Raw genomic sequence first — 23,340 nt, forward strand, 5'->3', positions numbered from 1 at the left:
TGTCCAAACATGCCCCATGACCCAGACAGGTGTCCCAATCAGTCCTCTACCCATCCACACTACACTTCTATTTTTATGGGGTCATGTCATGTACTTAGTGTTTCTGTTCATACTCTGGTGAAATTCTATTCTTTCTCCAAGTGTGAGCTCAAATGTGCCCTCCTCTGGGCACACTTAATTAACTACTGCTTCCTCTGTAGCTCCCACAACTCTGCTTATCATCATAGAGCTTAGTTTCTCTTAATTTTATGGCTCTTTACCTGTATAGTATCAGGTCTTATGTTTAAGTCTTTGATCCACTTAAGAGTTCTTTTTGTGAATGGTGTAAGATAGGGGTTCAATTTCATTGCTCTGCATGTGTTTATCAAGTTTTTTCAACACTATTTGTTGAAGAGACTATCCTTTCCTCATTGGGTATTCTTGGCTCTCTTGTCAACAAGTAGTTGACCACATATGTGGAGGGTTTAATTCTGGGCTTTGTATTCTGTTCTGATGGTCTATATGTCTAATTTTATGCCAGTACTGTACTGTTTTTATTATTACTCTAGCTTTGTAGTATAGTTTGAAGTCAGTAAGTGTGATACTTTTGGATTTGTTTTTTCTTCTTAGGATTTCCATGGATTTAGAGTCTTTTGTGGTTCCATACAAATTTTAGGGTTGTTTCTTCTATTTCTATGGTGAATGCCCTTGATATTTTGATAGAGATTGTGTTGAATCTATAGATCAGTTTGGGTAATATGGACATTTTACAATATTCTTCCAATCCATGAATATGAGATGTTTTTCCATTTGTTTGTGTCTTCTTCAGTTTCTTTCAGCAAAGTCTCGTAGTTTTTGTTGTACAGATCTTTCACTTCCTTGGTTAAATTTATTCCTAGGTATTTTATTGTTTTTGATGCTATTGTTTATGGGGTAATTTCTTTGTCAGATACTTCATTGTTGGTATACAGAAATGCAGCTGATTTCTGTATGTTGATTTTATATCCTGCAATTTTATGAAATTTGTTGATTACTTCCAACAGTTCTTTGAGTCTTTGGGATTTTTGTATGTAAAATCATATCATCTGCAAATAGTGATAATTTTACTTCTTCCTTTCTGATCTGGATGATTTTATTTCTTTGTCTTACTTAATTACTCTAGCTAGGACTTCCAGTATTATATTGAATAAGAGTGGTGGGAGTGGGCATTCTTGTCTTCTTCCTGATGTTAGAGGAAATTTTTTCAATTTTCTCCATTGAGTATAATGTTAACTGTGAGTTTGTTGTGCGTGGCCTTTACTATGTTAAAGTATGCTTTTTCTATGCCCAACCTGTCAAGGTTTTTTATCGTGAAATGATGTTGAATTTTGCAAATGCTTTTCCTGCATTTATTGAGATAATCATGATTTTTATATTCTATTTTTTTTTTTTTGGTAGTACAAGTTCTTTTAATAATTAGAATCAAAGCCTGTTCTGGAACTCAAGTCCACTTAATTCCAAAACCACTTAAAATTTTAATGGGGGGAGGGACAAGATGTCCCCAAGCAAGAATAAGATGGTGTTTATCAAAACAGCTTTGGACCTACTCAGGGCTTCAACTCCAAACCACAGTTTTGGGGAAAAAAAAAAATAAGACAAAATGTGTCATTTCCTAGAAGAGTCTGAAGTGGAGTTGTCAGTTATCTTCTTTTAGCATTAGAGGATTTTTTTTTCCTGGTATATATTCTTTTAGTGTATTTAATATTCTACATGCACACATACACAGATACCATTATTGCAAAAATAGGAAAATCTATTTTATAGTCTTCATCAAATGATCACATTATTGTGATTGCTTATTTAGTTGTCTCTCCTGCCAGGAAGGCAGGAATAATATCTCGCTTACCATCCATCACTCTCCTACTACCTAGCATAATACCTAGCACAGGAAGACAGATATATGATAATGCATACATCTAGGATTTTTTATAAATATGCCAAATTGCCCTTGTGGCAGCTGTACCAATTTTAAAACCCAAAAGCAATTACGAGAAGTTCATTTCCCTTCATTCTTCACAAAACTTCATCTTATGACTTTTTAAGAATCTTTGCCATTTTGATGGGATTAATTTGTCTCTCATTTTTCTTTCTTTTTTTTCACACACACACACGGTATTTTATTTTACAAGAGATAAATCAACCGACACCAAGCATTGTAAATGGATAACCACAACAAAAGCAACAGTGATTGCAATTACCAAACACGAAACACACTCATACTATATCATAATATTGATATTCAGTCCAGTAATCCTCCACTGTAACAGCTCCTTTACTTTGCAGTGAAAATTGATTTGTATATTTTTTGCCTCTGAGTCCTTGTGGGATTTTTTTTTATTCAAACAGAAAGTCACAAAAATTATAATCATCCTCATCAGTTCACTCAGTCCCATGTAATTAATTGTTTTCATCTTAAACTTTTGTTAGCACTTTTATGAATTCATCAGTTTTCCATTAGAGTTCTGAAAATGCTTATTCATTCAGTTCAGCAGTATAGTCAGCTACCAGAAACCTGTACTTGTCAGAGTCTTTTCCATGAATTCCTTGAAGATGAAACCCTTTTACAGGAACATTTTTGTGAAAGCATCAGAGTATACCCAGAACTGTCTGTAAATGACAAAAGACTTAAAAATGACCACGGTTAAAGATTTGATGAAAGTTCATAATAATGCAATTGACAAGGAAGTTTTAGTTATTTCTGAGGTATACATTTTAAAGTAATAACTAGACTTATGACTTATAACATTATACCAGAACATATAAGATTTTTAGAAATTTCATGTAATGTCTGAAACATTTATATTAATATATTTCCATACAAATAACCCAAAGAAAGTTTAATATTAGTTGTTCTTTTTTGTTTGTTCATTTGTTTTTTAATACTGCAGGTTCTTATTAGTCATCAGTTTTATACACATCAGTGTATACATGTCAGTCCCAATCGCCCAATTCAGCACATCACCATCCCCACCCCACTGTGTTTTTCCTCCCTTGGTGTCCATACGTTTGTTCTCTACTCCTGTGTCTCAACTTCTGCCTTGCAAACTGGTTCATCTGTACCATTTTTCTAGGTTCCACATACATGTGTTAATATATGATATTTGTTTTTCTCTTTCTGACTTACTTCACTCTGTATGACAGTCTCTAGATACATACATGTCTCAACAAATGACTCAGTTTCATTCCTTTTTATGGCTGAGTAATATTCCATTGTATATATGTACCACATCACCTTTATCTATTCATCTGTTAATGGGCATTTAGGTTGCTTCCATGACCTGGCTATTGTAAATGGTGCTGCAATGAACATTGGGGTGCATGTGTCTTTTTGAATTATGGTTTTCTCTGGGTATATGTCCAGCAGTGGGATTGCCAGGTCATATGGTAATTCTATTTTTAGTTTTTTAAGGAACCTCCATACTGTTCTCCATAGTGGCTGTATCAATTTACATTCCCACCAACAGTGCAAGAGGGATCCCTTTTCTCTACACCCTCTCCAGCATTTGTTGTTTGTAGATTTTCTGATGATGCCCATTCTAACTGGTGTGAGGTGATATCTCATTGTAGTTTTGATTTGCATTTCTCTAATAATTAGTGATGTTGAGCAGCTTTTCATGTGCTTCTTGGCCATTTGTATGTCTTCTCTGGAGAAATATCTATATAGGTTTTCTGCCCATTTTTGGATTGGGTTGTTTGTTTCTTTAATATTGAGCTGAATGATCTGTTTACATATTTTGGAGATTAATCCTTTGTTGATTCATTTGCAAATATTTTCTCCCATTCTGAGGGTTTTCTTTTCGTCTTGTTTATGGTTTCCCTTGCTGTGCAAAAGCTTTGAAGTTTCATTAGGTCCCATTTGTTTATTTTTGTTTTTATTTCCATTACTGTAGGAGGTGGATCAAAAAAGATCTTGCTGTGATTTATGTCAAAGAGTGTTTTTCCTATATTTTCCTCTAACAGTTTTATAGTGTCCGGTCTTACATTTAGTTCTCAAATCCATTTTGAGGTTTTTTTTGTGTATGGTGTTAGGGAGTGTTCTAATTTCATTCTTTTACATGTAGCTGTCCAGTTTTCCCAGCACCACTTATTGAAGAGACTGTCTTTTCTCCATTATATATCTTTGCTTCCTTTGTCATAGATTAGTTGACCATAGGTGCGTGGGTTTATCTCTGGGCTTTCTAACTTGTTCCATTGATCTATGTTTCTGTTTTTGTGCCAGTACCACATTGTTTTGATTACTGTAGCTTTGTAGTATAGTCTGAAGTCTGGGAGCCTGATTCCTCTAGCTCCGTTTTTTTCCCTCAAGACTGCTTTGGCTATTCGGGGTCTTTTTTGTCTCCATACAAATTTTAAGATGATTGGTTCTAGTTCCGTAAAAAATGCCATTGGTAATTTGACAGGGATTACATTGAATCTGTAGGTGGCTTTGGGTAGTATAGTCATTTTCACAATATTGATTCTTCCAATTCAACAACATGGTATATCTCTCCATCTGTTTGTATCATCTTTAATTTCTTTCATCAGTGTCTTATAGTTTTCTGCATACAGGTCTTTTGTCTCCCTCGGTAGGTTTATTCCAAGGTATTTTAGTCTTTTTGTTGCAGTGGTAAATGGGAGTATTTCTATAATTTCTCTTTCAGATTTTTCATCATTAGTGTATAGGAATGCAAGAGATTTCTGTGCATTAATTTTCTATCCTATAATTTTGCCAAATTCATTGATTAGTCCAGTAGTTTTCTGGTGGCATTTTTAGGATTCTCTATGTATACTATCATGTCATCTGCAAACAGTGACAGTTTTACTTCTTCTTTTCCAATTTGTATTCCTTTTATTTGTTTTTCCTCTCTGATTTCCATGGCTAGGACTTCCAAAACTATGTTGAAGAATAGTGGTGAGAGTGGACATCCTTGTCTCGTTCCTGACCTTAGAGTAAATGCTTTCAGTTTTTCACCATTAAGAATGATGTTTCCCGTGGGTTTGTTGTATATGGCCTTTATTATGTTGAGGTAGGTTCCCTCTGTGCCTACTTTCTGGAGAGTTTTTATCATAAATGGGTGTTTAATTTTGTCAAAAGCTTTTTCTGCATCTATTGAGATGATCATATGGTTTTTATTCTTCAATTTGTTAATATGGTATATCCCATTGATTGATTTGTGTATATTGAAGAATCCTTGCATCCCTGGGATAAATCCCACTTGATCATGGTGTATGATCCTTTTAATGTGTTGTTGGATTCTGTTTGCCAGTATTTTGTTGAGGATTTTTGCATCTATATTCATCAGTGATATTGGTCTGTAATTTTCTTCTTTTTGTAGTACTTTTGTCTGGTTTTGGTATCAGGGTGACGGTGGCCTCAGAATAAGTTGGGGAGTGTTCCTTCCTCTGCAATGTTTTGGAAGAGTTTGAGAAGAATTTGTGTTAGCTCTTCTCTAAATGTTTGATAGAATTCAGCTGTGAAGCCATCTGGTCCTGGACTTTCGTTTGTTGGAAGATTTTTAATCAGTTTCAATTTCTACTTGTGGGCTTCCCTGGTGGCGCAGTGGTTGAGAGTCTGCCTGCCGATGCAGGGAACACGGGTTCATGCCCTGGTCCGGGAAGATCCCACATGCCGCGGAGCGGCTGGGCCCATGAGCCATGGCCGCTGAGCCTGCGCGTCTGGAGCCTGTGCTCCGCAACGGGAGAGGCCAGAACAGTGAGAGGCCCATGTACTAAAAAAAAAAAAAAAAAAATTTCTACTTGTGATGGGTCTGTTCATATTTTCTATTTCTTCCTGGTTCAGTCTTGGAAGGTTATACCTTTCTAAGAATTTGTCCATTTCTTCCAGGTTGTCCATTTTATTGGCATAGAGTTGCTTGTAGTAGTCTCTTAGGATGCTTTGTATTTCTTTGGTGTCTGTTGTTCTCCTTTTTCATTTCTAATTTTATTGATCTGAGTCCTCTCCTTATTTTTCTTCATGAGTCTGGCTAATGGTTTATCAATTTCGTTTATCTTCTCAAAGAACCAGCTTGTAGTTTTATTGATCTTTGCTATTGTTTTCTTTGTTTCTATTTCATTTATTTCTGCTCTGATCTTTATGATTTCTTTCCTTCTGGTAACTTTGGGTTTTGTTTGTTCTTCTTTCTCTAGTTCCTTTAGGTGTAAGGTTAGATTGTTTACTTGAGATTTTTCTTGTTTCTTGAGCTAGGCTTGTATAGCTATAAACTTCCCTCTTAGAACTGCTTTTGCTGCATCCCATAGGTTTTGGATCATCGTGTTTTCATTGTCATTTGTCTCTAGGTATTTTTTGATTTCCTCTTTGATTTCTTCAGTGATCTCTTGGTTATTTAGTAATGTATTGTTTATCCTCCATGTCTTTTTACGTTTTTTTTCCCTGTAATTCATTTCTAATCTCATAGCGTTGTGGTCAGAAAAGATACTTGATATGATTTCAATTTTCTTAAATTTACTGAGGCTTGATTTTTGACCCAAGATGTGATCTATCTTGGAGGATGTTCCATGTGCAATTGAGAAGAAAGTGTAATCTTCTGTTTTTGGATGGAATGTCCTATAAATATCAATTAAATCTATCTGATCTGTTGTGTCATTGAAAGCTTGTGTTTCCTTATTTATTTTCATTTTGGATGATCTGTCCATTGGTGTAAGTGAGGTGTTAAAGTCCCCCACTATTATTGTGTTACTGTTGATTTCCTCTTTCATAGCTGTTAGCAGTTGCCTTATGTATTGAGGTGCTCCTATGTTGGGTGCATATATAACTGTTATATCTTCTTCTTGGGTTGATCCCTTGATCATTATGTCGTGTCCTTCCTTGTCTCTTATAACATTCTTTGTTTTAAAGTCTATTTTATCTGATACGAGTATTGCTACTCCAGCTTTCTTTTGATTTCCATTTGCATGGAATATCTTTTTCCATCCCCTCACTTTCAGTCTGGATGTGTCCCTAGGTCTGAAGTGGGTCTCTTGTAGACAGCATATATATGGGTCTTGTTTTTGTATGCATTCAGCCAGTCTGTGTCTTTTGGTTGGAGCATTTAATCCATTCACGTTTACGGTAATTATATTTATGTTCCTATTACCATTTTCTTAATTGTTATGGGTTTGTTTGTGTAGGTCCTTTTCTTCTCTTGTGTTTCCCACTTAGAGAAGTTCCTTTAGCATTTGTTGTAGAGCTGGTTTGGTGGTGCTGAATTCTCTTAGCTTTTGCTTGTCTGTAAAGCTTTTGATTTCTCCATCAAATCTGAATGAGATCCTTGCCGGGTAGAGTAATCTTGGTTGTAGGGTCCTCCCTTTCATCACTTTAAGTATATCATGCCAGTCCCTTCTGTCTTGTAGAGTTTCTGCTGAGAAATCAGCTGTTAACCTTATTGGAGTTCCCTTGTATGTTATTTGCTTTTTTTTACCTTGCTGCTTTCAATAATTTTTCTTTTTCTTTAATTTTTGCCAATTTGATTACTATGTGTCTTGGCGTGTTTCTCCTTGGGTTTATCCTGTATGGGACTCGCTGTGCTTCCTGGACTTGGGTGGCTATTTCCTTTTCCATGTTAGGGAACTTTCGACTATAATGTCTTCACATATTTTCTCTGGTCCTTTCTCTCTCTCTTCTCCTTCTGAGACCCCTATAATGTGAATGTTGTTGCGTTTAATGTTGTCCCAGAGGTCTCTTAGGCTGTCTTCATTTCTTTTCATTCTTTTTTCTTTATTCTGTTCTGCAGCAGTGACTTCCACCATTCTGTCTTCCAGGTCACTTATCCGTTCTTCTGCCTCAGTTATTCTGCTATTGATTCCTTGTAGTGTAGTTTTCATTTCAGTTATTGTATTGTTCATCTCTGTTTATTTGTTCTTTAATTCTTCTAGGTCTTTGTTAAACATTTCTTGCATCTTCTCGATCTTTGCCTCCATTCTTTTTCTGAGGGCCTGGATCATCTTCTCTGTCATTATTCTGAATTCTTTTTCTGGAAGGTTGCCTATCTCCACTTCATTTAGTTGTTTTTATGAGGTTTTATCTTGTTCCTTCATCTGGTACATAGCTCTCTGCGTTTTCATCTTCTCTGTCTTTCTGTGAATGTGGTTTTTGTTCCACAGGCTGCAGGACTGTAGTTCTTCTTGCTTCTGCTGTCTTCCCTCTGGTGAATGAGGCTATCTAAGAGGCTTGATGGAAGGGACTGGTGGTGGGTAGAGCTGACTGTTGCTCTGGTGGGCAGGGTTCAGTAAAACTTTAATACACTTGACCGTTGATGGGTGGGGTGGCGTTCCCTCCCTGTTGGTTGTTTGGCCTGAGGCAACCCAACACTGGAGCCTACTTGGGCTCTTTGGTGGGGCTAATGACAGTCTCTGAGAGAGCTCATGCCAAGGAGTACTTTCCAGAACTTTTGCTGCCAGTGTCCTTGTCCCTATAGTGAGCCACAGTCCCCTCCCCCCTGCCTCCGCAGGAGACCCTCCAACACTAGCAGGTAGGTCTGGTTCAGTCTCTCCTGGGGTCACTGCTCCTTCCCCTGGGTCCCGATGTACACAGTACTTTGTGTATGCCTTCCAAGAGTGGATTCTCTGTTTCTCCCAGTCCTGTCGAAGTCCTGCAATCAATTCCTACTAGGCTTCAATGTCTGATTCTCTAGGAATTCCTCCTCTTGTTGCTGGAACCCCAGGTTGGGAAGCCTGACATGGGGGCTCAGAACCTTCACTCCAGTCGGTGGACTTCAGGTGTTCTCCAGTCTGTGAGTCACCCACCCACCATTTATGGCATTTGAATTTACTGTGATTGCACCCCTCCTACCATCTCATTGTGGCTTCTCCTTTGTCTTTGGATGTGGGGTATCTTTTTTGGTGAGTTCCAGTGTCTTCCTGTCGATGACTGTCCAGCAGCTAGTTGTGATTCTGTTGTTCTCACAAGAGGGAGTGAGAGCACGTCCTTCTACTCTGCCATCTTGGTTCCTTCTATATTTTATTCTATTAATGTGATATATTACACTTAAAAGTTTGTGTATGTTGAACCAATTTTGCATTCCAGGGATAAATCCCATTTGGTTGTAGTGTACAGTTGTTTGAATGTGTTCTTGAATTTAGTTTGCTAATATTTTTAGAATTTTTGCATCTATATTAATCAGGGATATTGGTCCAAAGTTATCTTTTCTTATAGTATCCTTATCTGGTTTTGGTACTAGGGTAATGTTGGCTTTGCAGAATGAGTTTGGAAGTGTTCCCTCCTCTTCAATTTTTTTAAGCATTTGAGAAGGATTGGTATTAATTCTTCTTTAATTGTTAGAAAATTCACCAGTGAAGCTGTCTGGTTCTAGGGTTTTCTGTGTTGGGAGGCTTTTGATTACTGATTCAACCTCTTTCCTCATTATTGGTCTTTTCAGATTTTCTATTTCTTGCTGATTCAGTCTTGGTAGGTTGTGTGTTTCTAGAAATTTATCTGTTTCTAGGTTATCTAATTTGTTGGCATATAATTGTTCATAGCTTCTTATCCTATTTTTTTTCTGTAGTATCAGTTGTAATGTCTCCTCTTTCATTTCTAATTTTGAGTTCTCTCTTTTTTCTTAGTCTAGTTAAAGGTTTGTCAATTATGTTTATCTTTTCAAAAAACCCAGCTCTTGGTTTCATTGATCTTCTCTATTGTTTTTCTGGTCTCTATTTCATTTATTTCCACTCTGATCTTTATTATTTTCCTTCCTTCTGCTAACTTTGGGCTTAAATTGTTCTTCTTTTTCTAGTTCCTTGAGGTGTAAAGTTAGAGTGTTTGAGATCTAATTTCTTAATATATGCATTAATTTATATAAACTTTCCTCTCAGAACTGTTTCTGCTGCATTCCATAAGTTTTGATATGTTGTGTTTCCATTTTCATTTTGAGATAATTTTTAATTTCCCTTTTGATTTCTTCTTTGATCTGTCGGTTGTTCAGAAATGTGTTTAGTTTCCACGTGTTTTTATGTTTTACAGCTTTCTTCTTGTGGTAGATTTCTAGTTTCATACCACTGTGGTCAGAAAAGATAGTATGATTTCAATCGTCTTATATTTGCTAAGAGTTATTTTGTGTCCTATCATATGATCTATCCTAGAGAATGTTCTATGTGCATTTGAGAAGAATGTGTATTCTGTTGCTATTGGATGGAATGTTCTCTATATGTCTGTTTAGTCCATTTGGTTTAAAGTATGCCTCAATTCCAATGTTTGCTTGTTAATTTTCTGTGTGGATTATTTGTCACTCACAGTGGGACACTGAAGTCCCCTACTATTTTTGTATTGTTGTCTGTTTCTCCTTGAGATCTGTTAATATAGTTGACCTTTGAACAACATGGAGGTTAGGGCCCCAACCATCTGCACAGTATCCACATATAACTTTACAGTTGGCCCTTTATTTACATGGCTCCACATCCATGGATTCAGTCAACCACAGATTATGTTGTACTGCAGTATGTATTTATTGAAAAAAATCCGCATATAAGTGAATTTGTGCACTTTGAACCTGTTGTTCAAGGGTCAAATGTTTTTGCCTAATATATTTAAGAGTGAACTGTATTTGCTTAATATATTTAAGTGCTCTGACATTGGGGGCAAATATATTTATGATTGTTATATCTTCTTGGTGTATTGACCTCATTTATTATTTTATAATGAACTTATTTGTCTCTTCTTTCTTACTGTTTTTGGCTTGAAGCCTTTTTTGTCTGATATAAGTATGGGTATCTCCCCTTTCTTTTGGTTTCCACTTACCTGAAATATCTTTTTCCATTCCTTGACTTTGAGATTATGTTTGTCTTTAGATCTGAAATGTGTCTCCGAAAGGCAGCATATAGTTGGGTCTTTTTTCAAAATTTTATTTTATTTAAGTATAACTGGTCTACAGTTTGTGTTAATTTCTGTGTACAGCAAAGTGATTCAGTTATACATATATATACATTCTTTTTCATATTCTTTTCCATTATGGTTTATTTCAGGATATTGAATATAGTTCCCTGTGCTATACAGTAGGACCTTGTTGTTTATCCATTCTATATATAATAGTTTGCACCTGCTAATCCCAAACTCCCAATCCATCCCTCCCCCAACCCCATACCCCTTGGCAACCACAAGTCTGTTTCTGTTTCGTAGATAAGTTCATTTGTGTCATATTTTGGATTCCACATATAAATGATATCATATGGTATTTGTCTTTCTCTTTCTGTCTTACTTCAGTTATTATGATAATCTCTAGGTCCATCCGTGTTGCTGAAAATGGTATTATTTCATTCTTTTTTTTATGGCTGAGTAGTATTTCATTGTGTGTATGTACCACATCTTCTTTATCCAGGCGTCTGTCAGTGGACATTTAGGTTGTTTCCATGTCTTGGATATTATGGATAGTACTGCTATGAACATAGGGGTGCATGAATCTTTTTGAATTATAATTTTGTCCCATTATATGCCCAGGAGTGGGATTGCTGGATCATATGGTAACTCTAGTTTTTTGAGGAACTTCCATATTGTCTTCCATAGTGGCTGCACCAATTTACATTCCCACCAACAGAAGGAGGGTTCCTTTTTCTCCACACCCTCTCCAACATTTATTATTTGTAGACTTTTTGACGATGGCCATTCTGACCAGTGTGAGGTAGTACCTCATAGTAGTTTTGATTTGCATTCTCTAATAATTAGCGATGTTGAGCATCTTTTCATGTGCCTCTTGGCCATCTGTATGTCCTTTTTGGAGAAATGTCTATTTAGGTCTTCTGCCCATTTTTCGATTGGGTTATTGTTTCTTTGTTATTGAGTTGTACAAGCCGTTTGTATATTTTGGAAATTAAGCCCTTGTCAGTCACATCATTTGCAAATATTTTCTCCCAGTCCGTAGGCTGTCTTTTTGTTTTGTTTATGGTTTCCTTTGCTGTGCAAAAGCTTATAAGTTTGTTTTTGCTATTTCTATTGCCTTGGGAGACTGAGTTGGGTCTTGTTTTTTTAATTCATCCAGCCATTCTGTGCCTTTGTATTGGTGAGTTCAATCCATTTACATTTACATTTAGAGTGATTATTGATATGTAATGACTTACTACTGCCATCTTATCTTTTGCCTTCTGGTTGTTTTATATCTTTATTGTTCCTTTTCCCCCTGTGTTTCTGCCTACCTCTGTAAGTTGGTGGTTTTCCATGGTGATACACTCAGTCTATCCCTTTTGTATGTTTGTTGAATCAACTCTAGACTTTTGCTTTGAGGTTACTAATAAGCTTACATACATCTCATAGGTAAAATAGTCCATTTTATGCTGATAGCAACTTATCTTCCTTTGCCTACAAAGGCTCCACCCTTTTACATTTTTGATGTCACAATTTACCTCTTTCTATGCTGTGCATTTGTTAACAGATTATAGTAGCTATAGTTATTTTTAATGATCTTTTCCTTTAACCTTTATAGTATAGTTAAGTAGTTAATATACCATTCTAATACAGAGTTACCATTTTGTGATTGTTTATTTTTCACCTTTATCATTGTTGTATATTTTCATATGCTTTTATGTCACTGATTAGTGTCTTTTCATCTCAGGTTGAAGGACTTATTTCAACATTTCTTGCAAGGCAAGTCTAATGGTGGTGAACTCCCTTAGCTTTTGTTTGGGAAAGCCTTTATTTCTCCTTCATTAGCTGAAGGATAACTTTGCTGGATAAAGTATTCTTGGCTGTCAATTTTTATCTTTCAGCACTTTGAATATGTCATTCTACTCTCTCATGGACTGTAGATACTCTCTCCTGGACTGTAGAATTTCTGCTGAGAATTTCACTGACAGACTAATGTTAGTTTTTTCCCCTAGCTGCCTTTAAAATTCATTATAATGTGTGATCGTTTCATTGATGTGCTTGGAGAAGGTCTTTTTGCATTGAGGTAATAGGGTGTCCTGGTAGCTTTGTGGACTTGTATGTTCCATTTCTTCTCCAGGTTTGGGAAGTTCCCAGTTAATATTTTTTAAATGAACTCTCTGCCTCTTCTCTCTTTCTTCTGGCACACCAATTATTCTTAGATTTGTCTCTCTGATCGAATCTAATAGTTCTCATAGGGTTTCTTCATTTTTAAAAAATCTAATTTCTCTGTCTTCTTCTGACTGAATAATTTCTATATTCCTATACTCCAAGTCACTTATTCATTCTTCCATCTGGTCTGTCTTATTACCTGTGATCTCTGTTGCATTCTTCATCTCATTCATTGAATTCTTCAGCTCCAGAATTTGTTTGGTCTCTTACAGTTTCAATCTGTTTGGTCTCTTTTACAATTTCAATCTCTTCGGTAAAGAACTCCTTCTGTTCATTAATTTTATTCCTGAGTTCACTGAATTCCCTTCCCGTGTTTTCTTGTAGCTCAATGAATTTCTTCATAACATCTATTTTGAATTCTTTATCACTTTGAGCACAACATTATTTTCTTAACGAAACAAACACTGTATTTCCTTGATTTTTCAGTGTTTGACCATATGCACTTCTGCTTTCACGTTTGAAGTAACAGACACCTTCCCCAGTTAAGAATTTATACTTACTTTGCTTCTTTCAATAGGTTATAAGCCTAGTAACTTTTATTGTATGCCAGACATATAGAAGCTCTAGATCAAGGGCCAGCAAACTACAGCCTGAAGGCCAAATCTGAATAGCTCTCTGCTTTGTTTCTGTTCTTTTTTTAAACCCACCTGTGAGCTAAGAATGGTTTTTACATTTTAAGTAGTTATATAAATACTTATACAACCATTTAAAATATAATAGCCTCAATCTTGCCTCTTGGCCCCCCAAAGCCTAAAGTATTTACTACTAGCCCTTTAAGAACAAGTTATTAATCTCTGCTCTCAGTGTTCTTTTCCAGCAGAAAAGGTTCCTCATGTTGTGCTTAGGCAGCTAAAGAAAGAGAGGATCACTTCAATGTGGTCACGAGTTAAGCCAGGCTGGTAATGGGGTACAGTAAATTTGTAAAGCTCAGTCCACCTCTCTGGCTGTGACTGAGAACGTGGTGGGCCTTTATCTTGGCCCTGAAAGACCACAAGAGGCTCAGTTCTGTCCTTGGGGAGGTTTTACAGTTAGTTCCTTAGCCTCTTGCCCATCACATCTTCAAAATATTACATTATTAGAGATGAAGAATGGCTTTAAATAAGATAAAATTTCAACTCAACAGTAAGCAAGCTAGAATAATCCTAAATTGTTTGCACATAACAAGTTTCAAAATATATAAAGTAAAATTGACAGAACTAGAAGGAGCATAAAAGTCCCAGGTTGACTGTGCACTTAACACCCTTTTCTTAGTAACTAATAGACAAAGTTTAATAGGACATATAAGATTTGAACAACACAATTAAACAACCTTGCCAATTGATAGACAATATTATACTCAACAACTGCAGAACACACTTGAAGCACTTATCTAAATAGTAAATATGCAGGGCATAAAGCAAATCTCAACATATATTAATAGCCTAAAATAACAGAGTATCCTTTGACCACAGTAGAATTAGAAGAAAAAAGTTTGATGCTGGTTGGAGACAAGATGGTGGAGTAGAACTTGAGCTTGCCTCCTGTCATGAAACCACCAAAATCACAACTAACTGCTGAACAACCATCGACAAAAAAGACTGGAACCTATGAAAAAAGATATTCTACATCTGAAGACAAAGAAGCCACAACAAGAAGGTAGGAGGGGTGCATTCATGATACAATCAAATTCCATACTCTCCAGGTGAGTGACCCACAAACTGGAAAATAATTATATCACAGAGGTTCTCCCACAGGAGTAAGAGTTATAAGCCCCGAGTCAGGCTCCCCAGTCTGGGAGTCTGGCATCAGGAGGAGGAGACCCTAGAACATTTGGCTTTGAACGCCAGTGGGGCTAGATTGCAGGAACTCCTTAGGGGAAATAGAAACTCCACTCTTGGAGGGTGCACAAAAGGTCTTGTGTGCACTGGGACCCAGAAAAAAAAGCAGTGACTTAAAGCAGTGACTTCATAGGCGCCTGGGCCAGATCTACCTGCTGGTCTTGGAGGGTCTCCTGGGGTGGTGGGGGTGGCTGTGGCTCACTGTAGCCACAAAGACACTGGTGGTGGAGGTAACAAGGAGTATTCATTGGCGTGAGCTCTGCTGGAGGCTGCCATTTTGTCACCAAGACCTGGTGACCACCCAACAGCCAGTAGGCTCCAGTGCTGAGATGCCTCAGGCTAAACAAACAACAGGGCAGAAACACAGCACGCCCCCCCCCCCATCAGCAGACAGGTTGCTTAAAGTCTCCCTGAGCACACAGCCACCTCTAAACACACCCCTAGACATGGCCCTGCCCAACAGAGGGACAAGACCCAGCTACACCCACTAGTAGGCAGGGACCAGTCCCTCCCGCCAGGAAGTCTGCATAAGCCTTTTAGACCAGTCTCACCCACCAGGAGACAGATGCCAGAAAAAAGGAACTACAATCCTGCAGCCTGCAGAATGGAGACCACAAACACAAAGTCAGACAAAATGAGACAGCAAAGAAATATGTTTCAGATGAAGGAAAAAGATAAAACCCCAGAAGAACAACTAAGTGAAGTGGAGATATAGGCAATGTACCCAAAAAAGAATTCAGAGTAATGATAGTAAAGGTGATCCAAGATCTCAGAAAAAGAATGGAGGCATAGACCGAGAAGATACAAGAAATGTTTAACAAAGAGCTAGAGGCTATAAAGAGCAAATAGAGTTGAACAATACAATAACAGAAATGAAAAATACACTAGAAGGAATCAACAGCAGAAATAAGTAAGGCAAAAGAACAGGTAAGTGAGCTGGAAGACAGAATGGTGGAAATCACTGCCATGGAGCAGAATAAAGAAAAATGAGTGAAAAGAAATGAAGGCACTCTAAGAGACCTCTGGGACAACACTGAATGCACCAACATTCACATAATAGGGGTCACAGAAGGAGAAGAGAGAGAAAGGGCCTGAGAAAATGTTTGAAGAGATAATAGCTGAAAACTTCCTAACAGGGGAAAGGAGACAGTCACACAAGTCCAGGAAGTGCAGAGAGGCCCATACAGGATAAAACCAAGGGGGAACATACACACAGTAATCAAACTGACAAAAATTAAAGACAAAGAGAAAATATTAAAGGCAACAAGGGAAAAGCAACAAATAACATACAAGGGAATCCCCATAAGGTTATCAGCTGATTTCTCAGCAAAAACTGTGCAGGCCAGAAGGGAGTGGCATGATATATTTCAAGTGATGAAAGGGAAGAACCTACAACCAAGAATACTCTACCCAGCAAGGCTCTCGTTCAGATTTGACAGAGAAATCAAAAGCTTTACACGCAAGCAAAAGCCAAGAGAATTCAGCACCACCAACCCAGCTGTACAACAAACGCTAAAGGAATTTCTCTAGGTGGAAAGAAAAGGCCGCAACTAGAAACAAGAAAATTACAGATGGGAAAGCTCACCAGTAAAGGCAAACATACAGTAAAGGTAGGAAACCATCTAAACACAAATAAGATATCAAAACCAGCAAATGTGGGGCTTCCCTGGTGGCGCAGTGGTTGAGAGTCCGCCTGCCAATGCAGGGGACACGGGTTCGTGCCCTGATCTGGGAAGATCCCACATGCCGTGGAGCAGCTGGGCCCCTGAGCCATGGCTGCTGAGCCTGCACTTCCAGAGCCTGTGCTCTGCAACGGGAGAGGCCACAACAGTGACAGCCCCATGTACCGCAAAAAAAAACCAACAAAAAAACCCCCCAGCAGCTGTGAGAAGAGGGGTGTAGAGATGCAGGATATTGGAAATGCATTTGAAATGTACAGACCAGAAACTTAAAACAATCTTCTATATATATATATAGACTGCTATATCAAAACCTCATGGGAACCGCAAACTGAAAATCTTCAATAGACACACACACAAAAAAGAAAAAGCATTCCAAACACAACACTAAAGATAGTCATCAAAAGAGGAAGGGAAGAGAAAAGACCTACCAAAAACAAGTCCAAAACAATTAACAAAATGGCAGTAAGAACATACATATTGGGAGCTACCTTAAATGCAAATGGGTTAAATGCACCAAACAAAAGACACAGACTAGCTGGCTGGATTCAAAAACAAGACCTGTATATATGCTGTCTACAAGAGACCCAATTCAGATCTATGGACACATACAGACTGAAACTAAGAGGATGGAAAAAGGTATTACATGCAAATGTTAATCAAAAGAAAGCTGGAGTAGCAATACTCATACCAGACAAATTAGACTTTAAAATAAAGACTGCTATAAGAGACAAAGAAGGACACTACATAATGATCAAGGGATCAATCCAAGAAGAAGATATAACAATTGTATACATGTGCCCAACAGGGGAGCATAAGGCAAATGCCAACAGCCATAAAAGGAGAAATGGACAGTAACAGTGGGGGACTTTAACACCCCACTTACATCAATGGACAGATCATCCAGACAGAAACTCAATAAGGAAACACAGGCTTTAAATGACATATTAGACCAGATGGACTTAATTGATATTTATAGAGCATTTCATCCGAAAGCAGCGGAATACACATTTTTAAGTGTACATGGAACACTCTCCAGGATAGATCACATGCTGGGCCATAAAGCAAGCCTTGGTAAATTAAAGAAAACTGAAATCATATCAAGCATCTTTTCTGACCACAACACTATGAGATTAGAAATCAACTACAAGGAAAAAAAAAAAAAACTGTAAGAAGCCAATGACAGAGGGATAGCTAGAAAATCCTCAAATATTTTGATATTAAGCAACACATTTCTAAAAAAAAACCCCATAGGTTAAAAAAAAACTACAATGGCAATTAGCAAATGCCTTGATGATGAAAATATAGCATCTCAAAACTTATAGGATACAGCTATAAAGCAGTATTCATAGAGAAAATCATAATTCTAAATGCCTAAATTAGAAAAAGAAGAAAAGTAGAAAATCAGTTATTTAAGCTTCCACCTGAAGATGTTTGGAAAAGAGAAAATTAGGCCCAAAGAAAGAATAGGCAGGAAATAAGAGCAGAAATAAAAAATTAATAAACCTCTAGCCAGATTGTTAAAGGAAAAAAGCACAAACTATGAAAGTATAAATGAAAACGAGAACATCACTACAGACCTTATGTACATTAAAAGTTTGTAAGAGTATTATAAACAACTTTATTCCACTAAATGTGAAAATTCAGATGAAACAGATGAGTTTCTTGAAAAACACAACTAAACCACAGACTACTGAAATGGTTACTTGAAGAAACAGAAAATCTGAATAGTCATATATCTATTAACGAAATTAAATCTATAATTAGAAACTTTCCTACAAAAGACATTCCAGGTCCAGCTGACAAAAGATTCATATCCAGAATATATAAATAACTTCTAAAATCACTAAGAAAGAGAAACAGAACAGAATCATGGGCCTGAATGGGAATTCACGAAAGAGGATACCCAAATGACCAGAAGCATATGAAAAGGTATGCAGCATTTTAAGTTGACATGAAATTTCAAATTAAAACAATGATGAGGTACTACTACCTACGAACCAGAATGCCCAAAATTTAAAAAGACGGACACTAACAAGTTTTAGTGAGTATGTAGAATAACTGAAGCTCTTATATTGCTAGTTGGAGTTTTGAAAATTGTTTGCAGGTGTCTACTGAAGATCCACAAATGCGTACATTATGATGGCCACTCCACTGGTAACTCCACTCTTGCATAAATTCCCAACAGAAATACATACAAATGTTAACTAAAACCCATGTACCAAAATGTTCATAGCAATATCGTTTGTAAGAACCCAAACCTAGAAACAACTCACAAATCACCAATAGGATGGATGGGTAAAGAGTGGTGAATTCCAGTTTTCAGGGGTCTAGAAGATCTGTAGACTCACAAGCTGGTTCATCCACTGGCACACTGATGCCTGCACATCCACAAGTAAGTTTGCCTCTTGTTTTTTTTTTGACTCAAGTTTGACAGAGGCTTTGATTCTTACAAAAATGCAACTATCTAGCTCATGAATCCTTAGCAGTGCTCAGAGGTCCATTTCATGATATGGGAAAGGATTGAGGGATTGGTGGGGGAAGGGGAGAAAGATAAAATGGAAAGTATCTGGGATTGGAAATGAAAAAAAAACTACATGTGACTAAGGAAAGATGGAGGTGGGTATCAAAGACATACTCACTTGTTTCATAATTTTGCTTCAGGTACACATTCTACGAATACTGTACAAAAATGAAAATGAAGTTTTACCTGTAGCAACATGGAAGTATCTTATAAATATGTTATTGAATGGAATAAGCCATTTACGAAAGAAGATGTATAATTCCATTTCTATAGAGATTTTTTTAAAAAGGCAAAATTAGAAGTCAGGAAAGTGGTTGGGGAGGGTGTTATAACTGGGAGAGGAAACAAGGGAGCCTTCTTTGATACTGATAATATCCTATTTCTTGATGTAGCTCACAGGATGACAAACATTTTCTGTAAAGAGCCAGCTTTGTGGGCCATAAAGTCTCCGTCACAACTGATCAGCTCTGCTGCTGTAGTGCAAAAGTAACTACAGATAATATGTAGAGGCCTGGAGACGAGATGGCAGAGCAGAAGGACTTGAGCTTACCTCCTCTCTTGAAGACACCAAAATCGCAGCTAACTGCTGAACAACCATCAACAAAAAAGACACAATACCACCAAAAAAGGTATTCTACACCCAAAGATAAAGAAGAAGCCACAACAAGACTGTAGGAGGGGCACTTTCATGATATAATCAAATCCCATACCATATCGCAGGGGTTCTCCCATAGGAGTGAGCCCTATGTCAAGCTCTGCAGCCTAGGGGTCTGGCGTCAGAAGGAGGAGCCCCCAGAGCATTTGACTTTGAAAGCCAGCAGGGCTTGAGTGAAGGAGCTCCACAGGAGTGGGGGAAACAGGGACTCCACTCTTGGAGGGTGCACACAATGTTTCACGTGCACTAAGACCCGGGGCAAAGCAGTGACTCCATACGAGCCTGGGCCAGACCTACCTGCGGGTCTTGGAGGGTCTCCTGGGGAGGCGAGGGTCAGCTGTGGCTCACTGTGGGGGCAAGGACACTGGTGGCAGATGCTTTTTGGCACTGAGACCTGGCCCCACCCAACAGCCTGCAGGCTCCAGTGTTGGGATGCCTCAGACCAAACAACCAGCAGGGTGGGAACACACACAGCCCCACCCATCAGCAGACAGGCTGCCTAAAGTCGTCCTGAGCAAATCGGTCAGTGTGATACACCACATCGACAAATTGAAGAATAAAAACCATACGATCATCTCAGTAGATGCAGAAAAAGCTTTTGGCAAAATTCAACACCCATTTATGATAAAAACTCTCCAAAAAGTGGGATAGAGGGAACATACCTCAATATTATAAAGGCCATATATGACAAACCCACAGCTAACATCATACTCAACAGTGAAAAGCTGAAAGCATTTCCTCTAAGATCAGGAACAAGACAAGGATGTCCACTCTCACTACTTTTATTCAACATAGTTTTGGAAGTCCTAGACAATGGCAATCAGAGAAGAAAAAGAAATAAAAGGAATCCAAATTGGAAAAGAAGAAGTAAAACTATCACTGTTTGCAGATGACATGATACTATACATAGAAAATCCTAAAGATGCTTCCAGAATAGTACTAGACCTCATCAATGAATTTGGTAAGGTTGCAGGATACAAAGTTAATACACAGAAATCTGTTGCATTTCTATACACTAACAATGAAAGATCAGAAAGCAAAATTAAGGAAGCAATCCCATTTATCATCACATCAAAAAGAATAAAATACCTAGGAATAAACCTACTCTGAAAACTATAAGATGCTGATGAAAGAAAATGAAGATGACACAAACAGATGGAAAAATGATATACCATGTTCTTGGACTGGAAGAATCAATATTGTCAAAATGACTACACTATACAAGGCAACCTACAGATTCAATTCAATCCTTATTAAATTACCAGTGGCATTTTTCACAGAACTAGAACAAAAATATTTTAAATGTGTATGGAAACACAAAAGACCCTGAATAGCCAAAGCAATCCTGAGAAAAGAAAATGGAGCTGGAGGATTCAGGCTCCCTGACTTACAGTAACGAAAATAAAAACAAAAATAAACAAATGGGACCTAATTAAACTTAAAAGCTTTTGCACAGCACAGGAAACCATAAACAAAAGGAAAAAACAACCCTAAATGGGAGAAAATATTTGCAAACGAAGTGACCTACAAGGGATTAGTTGCCAAAATATACAAATAGCTCATGGAACTGAATATCAAAACAAAAAACACAACCCAGTCAAAAAATGGGCAGAAGATCTAAATAGACATTTCTCCAAAGAAGACATACAGATGGCCAACGGGCACATGAAAAGACTCTCAACATCGCTATTTATTAGAGAAATGCAGATCGAAACTACAATGAGGAATCACCTCACACTGGTCAGAATGACTGTCATCAAATAGTCTACAAATAATAAATGCTGGAGAGGGTGTGGAGAGAAGGGAACCCTCCTACATAGTTTGTGGGAATGTAAATTGGTACAGCCACTATGGAGAACAGTATGGAGATTCCTTAAAAAACTAAAAACTACCATACAACCCAGCAATCCTGGGCATATATCTGGAGAAAACCATAATTCAAAAAGATACATGCACCCCAATGTTCACTGCAGCACTATATACAATGGCCAAGACATGGAAGCAACCTAAATGTCCATCGACAGAGGAATGGATAAAGAAGATGTGGTACATATATACGATGGAATATTACTCGGCCATAAAAAAGAATGAAATAATGCCATCTGCAGCAACATGATGGACCCAGAGAATATCGTGCTTAGTGAAATAAGTCAGAGAAAGACAAGTGCTATATGATATCACAAGTGGAATCTAAAAACATGATACAAATGAACTTATTTCCTAAACAGAAAGAGACTCACAGACTTCAAAAACAAACTTATGGTTACCAAAGGGGAAAGGTGGGGAGGAGGGATAAATTAGGAATTTGGGATTCACATATACACAGTACTATATATGAAATAGATAATCAACAAGGACCTACTGCATAGCACAGCGAACTCTACCCAATATTCTGTAATAATCTATATGGGAAAAGAATCTGAAAAAGAATGGATATATGTATAACTGAACCACTTTGCTGTACACCCAAAACTAACAGAACATTGTAAATCAACTGTAATATAAAATAAAAATTAAATTAAAAAACTATAGATAATGTGTAAATAAACGGGTATTGCTGTGTTTCAATAGAATGTTATTTACAAAGCCAGGCAGTGGACTGGCTTTGGGTCTGAGGGCAGTAGTGTGTTATCCCCTCACCTACATAGTTTGGTTACATTTGTGCATAAATTTGTGAATATTTATTGATCTGTACACTTTTGATTTATATGCTTTTCTCACTATATATTCTACTTCAATGAATACATTTAAAAAATATAACAAAGCAGTACAGTCATTAAGAAAATAACAAAAACAACAAGAACAGAAGCAAGCAGTTAGGATTCACTGGTCTGCTTGTAATGCTGCTTCTGAGATTCGTTTCTTGCTGCAAAGATACTGGAATATTTGGAGCACTACCAGTTCTTTTCATACACTCTATATACCAACATTATTGTTCATTTCCTTCTTTATGGGAGGAGAATCCATTAAGAGACCTCCAAGTGGTTAGTTCACTTAATGAATTCCCTTTATTAAGTGTTATTATTACTGCCCAAATTGATTTCTTCTCCAAGTTATATCATTCTGCCATTCTATAATTGAAACTCTAGGTACTTAGGACATAAGTGACCTAAGAAACATTAAGTATCAACTCTACTACTGCTTTAATTTTCAGATTTTCCCAGAAAGAACTTCTTTCAGAAGTAATGTATCTTGCCCATCCCTACCCCCACTTACAGAGCTTAAACATAATTAGAAAAAAAGAGAAAAGCTATCCACACTCAGTGTATCTGCTAAGGGATTTTGTTAAGCTTTTCTCCCCTGGAAGATAAGAATAGAAAAATAATAATAATGACAGGGATGACATATATCAAGTACATACTACGAGCCAGGCATTGTTCTAAGCCCTTTCCATGTGTTAATTTATTTAATCCACATAGAAGTGCTCTGAAGTGGTTACTTTTTTTATCCCCATTATAAAGAAGAGGAAAGTGAGACAGAGAGATTAATTAATTGCCCAAGGTTTCACAGTTAATAAGTGAGGGGCTGGGATTTGAACTCAGGTAATCTGTTTCTAAAGCTCATGCTCTCAGATACATGCTAAAGTAAGTAGCTTGGATTTGATTATAGAGAAATCAGATTCCTTCAGTATAAGTGTAGCATAGCTTAAGCAT

At 37.3% G+C, this 23,340-nt stretch overlaps 1 protein-coding gene across 1 annotated transcript in view; it reads right to left on the reverse strand.

Annotated features, from left to right (window-relative positions):
* ANO4 (anoctamin 4) overlaps window positions 1-23,340 on the reverse strand; it is a 354,975-nt gene that overhangs the window by 32,986 nt on the left and 298,649 nt on the right. The window lies entirely within an intron of this gene.

The sequence above is a fragment of the Phocoena phocoena genome, chromosome 11, assembly GCF_963924675.1.
Source record: "Phocoena phocoena chromosome 11, mPhoPho1.1, whole genome shotgun sequence".
Taxonomy (NCBI): domain Eukaryota; kingdom Metazoa; phylum Chordata; class Mammalia; order Artiodactyla; family Phocoenidae; genus Phocoena; species Phocoena phocoena.